Source organism: Sinocyclocheilus anshuiensis, unplaced genomic scaffold (genome assembly GCF_001515605.1).
Source record: "Sinocyclocheilus anshuiensis isolate Anshui unplaced genomic scaffold, SAMN03320099.WGS_v1.1 scaffold687, whole genome shotgun sequence".
Lineage (NCBI taxonomy): Eukaryota > Metazoa > Chordata > Actinopteri > Cypriniformes > Cyprinidae > Sinocyclocheilus > Sinocyclocheilus anshuiensis.
The window spans coordinates 594,217-597,812 of record NW_015551096.1 but is presented as its reverse complement, the minus strand read 5'-3'; positions in this window follow the sequence as shown (position 1 = coordinate 597,812).

Genomic DNA, 3,596 nt, shown 5'->3' with positions numbered 1-3,596 from the left:
AGCTGGAAACAATGAGAACTAATAGACAGAGCAAAGGGTGATGGGAAATGAAGTCCAGAACAAGCAAACTAGATCCAAAAGGAGTGCCCTCTGGTGGCTATCATGGGCACTCCAGCAGATGGCTGTTACATGACCCACGCTTTAAGGAGTGGATTCCAGACGCTCCAACAAAAGTCTACGAAATCCAGGAGGGAGGCGGAACAGAGGCGGATCAGGAGGAGGGATGGCGGGCCAGGCCCATGTAGTGGAAGAGGGCCTGGAGACAGAGATAGGCCAGGGTGCCAAGGTGGAGCAGGAGGCCAGGGCGGGGCCGGCAGGACAAACCAGCGAGGCTCCGGACAAACAGAAACCCCAGCAGATGACCAGGGCGGAGCCGGAGGGACTGACCAGCGAGGCTCCGGCCAAACAGGAACCCCAGCAGACAACCATGGCGGAGCCAGAGGGACTGACCAGCGAGGCTCTGGCCAAACAGAAACCCTGACGGATAGCCAAGGCGGAACCGGAGGAACAGACCAGTGAGGATCCGGCCGAACAGCAACCCCGGTGGGCGACCAGGGCGGAACCAGGAGCTTGGAAGGCAGCAAAAGGCGGAGCTAATGACCAGCTCTGCAGAGCTGACAAGGCAGATGAACCCCCTAGCGGCTCAGGCAGGACTGCAAAGAAGAGCACAGAGAGGTTAGTAACAGCCTTGATGGCTGTAACAGGACAGGCAGACAGCTCAGCAATGGTCTCCTTGACCGTAACAGGGCAGACAGACAGTTCAACAACTGTCTCTTTGGCCATGACATGGCAGACTGAGAGTTCAGGAGTGGACGCCACTTCCCAGAGGGGAGCTGAAGTGGACGCAGCCACCTCGGGAGGTTCTGCAGCAGAAGCTGCCACCTTGGAAGGAACTGGAGTAGGCTCGGGAATGGACTCCTGGACTGGAGCGAGTTCATGAGTGGACTCTGAGGGCTCTCGAACTGGAGCGGGCTCTGGAGTGGACTCTGAGGTCTCCCAGACTGGAGCGGGCTCTGGAGTAGACTCTGAGGGCTTCCGGACTGGAGTGGGCTCTGGAGTGGACTCTGAATGCTCCCGGACTGGAGCGGGCTCTGTGGCAGGCTCCTGGGCCAACAAAGCAGGAAGGTTAAGTTGGGCCAGCAAAGCAGAGAGCTTAGGTGGGGCCGGCAGGGCAAGGAGCTTGGCTGGAGCTGGCAAGGCAAGGAGCCTGGGTGGAGCCGGCAGGGCGAGGATCATGGGAGAGACAAAGAGAGCGGACTGATCAGTAACTTCTGGGACCACCAGAGTTGGGTCCTTCAAGATCACTGGACTTGGCCCCACAGGAGTTGGGTCCTCCAGGACCACCGGACTTGAGACCACCAGAGTCAGGTCCTCCAGGACCACTGGACTTGAGACCACTGGAGTCAGGTCCTCCAGGACCACCGGACTTGAAACCACCAGAGTCGGGTCCTCCAAGACCACTGGACTTGAGACAGACTCATAGACTGCAGCGGGCTCTGGAGCGGATTTAAGAACTGGTGCGGGCTCTGGAACAACTGGAGTGGACCTTGCTGTCCTCCTTCTCGACCTCCGCTTGAGCATGGGAATCGAAGAAGGGTCCTGGACTTGACTAGACGAGGGAGGTGGGGATGGGACAGTCCCTACAAGTGGATGCTGGTGGTGGTGAATTACCCTCCCCTCCTTGCGGAGCTGCAAATACCTAGAAAAGTTCCAAAAGTCCAATGACTTAATCTGCTCCATCTCCCATTGCAGCAGGGGTTCGTCCAGACAGAGATAAAAAATGTCCTTAATGTCCACATTCTGGCAATCCAGCCTCTCCGCCTTTGTCCAGAACCTCTGGGTGAAGGCCCGCACCTCCACTCCCTGTTGGCGAAGCATCGCCAAATCTCGGAGACCGACTTGTCTCTCCAGAGTCTTGTCTCTCATGCTGCTGGATCAATAATGACTGGATTATTTTGTCACAGATTACTCACGGAAAACAGAGAAGATCCAAGAGCAGCTTTATTAACTAGATCCAAACAATGATCCAAAAAACAGGGCAACAGGCAGAAAACAAAAGGTAATCCAACGCAGAGTAACAGAAAACACATAACAGAAAACAATAATCCAGCAACCAAAAACTAAATGAGCATGGAATATATCAGGGTGAGCTAATAAGACTAATGACACACAGCTGGAAACAATGAGAACTAATAGACAGAGCAAAGGGTGATGGGAAATGAAGTCCAGAACAAACAAAACTAGATCCAAAAGGAGTGCCCTCTGGTGGCTATCATGGGCACTCCAGCAGATGGCTGTGACACCATACTACTGTATCACAGCAATCTTTAATCCTGCTTTTCAGCTTCATTAGCAAAAAGCAATGTGAACAGACTGCCATGTATTTTTGGTATAGCGTGCATGTGAGCACATGTTTGTTTTTGTGATGATTCATTAAAATATTTTGTCTTTTGTTTTTATTTGAGTTCATCAGTCCCTCTTATTTATCACCAATCAATCAATTCCTGAATCAATTTAAAAAAATTCTCATTGAATATCCTGTTTCTCTTGGAAACATTACGGAACTAAAATAGATTGCAAATATAGTTTGATGTTGACTTTCGGATAGACTGCAGCAGTGTATTCTTCTGTTTTCCAGTCTCATGCGTGTGTCTGTGTGTGTGTGTGTGTGTGTGTGTGTGTGTGTGTGTGTGTGTGTGTGTGTGTGTGTGTGTGTGTGTGTGTGTGTGTGCGCGCACGCATGTGTGTGTGTGTGTGTGTGTGTGTGCGTATGTGTTGTGTACAGCGCTGATGAGAGTGGTGTGTTTGTTTATGTCTCTGACACAGAGGGTGAATTCAGAACAGAGGAGTTTTCTCAGCATGAGGGTGAATTATAGCAATTACTCTAGGCTGATTATTACACACAATCACGCACACGTGCACGCGCAGAAGCTCTGATGTGTCGGTAAACTCTCCAGATGAAGCTCTGCACTGTTGTGTTTGATTCTCGCCGCTCCATTTGCGAGTGCTCGACAAACGCAGGTTTTGATCACAACAGTGAATTTGTGCGCACTGACACACGAAGACAGGAATATACACTTGTTTATCTCACAACACACTTTCATGAACCGCTTCTGTTATCTGTGAGAGTGCAACACAGCCGGACTTTAATTAGACTTTGACATTTAATTACACTTGAAGGCAAATTCATCTTTAATAGACATAGAATAACATTTGTGTCTCATGAATGTTTTCGAAGATACATATACTGGATCTTCCATTTTACTGATATCGATTAAACCTTAATTGAATTAATATAAAGTAAAGAAAAAGCTAATAAAAATTACAAAATACAACAAAAAATTACTAATACTTTAACTAAAATTAGAATGAAAATGGAAAATATAGAAATAAAAACCATTTCAAAATATTTATAAAAACTACAATAGTACCTCAGTGATTCTAAAATAACTCTGCACTGAATGACCCATATTGTTGACCACAAATTAAAAAAAAATAATTATTCATAATTGTTTTTTAATAATTAATAATGTGTTTTTCTCTTGTGTGTGTGTGTGTGTGTGTGTGTGTGTGTGTGTGTGTGTGTGTGTGTGTGA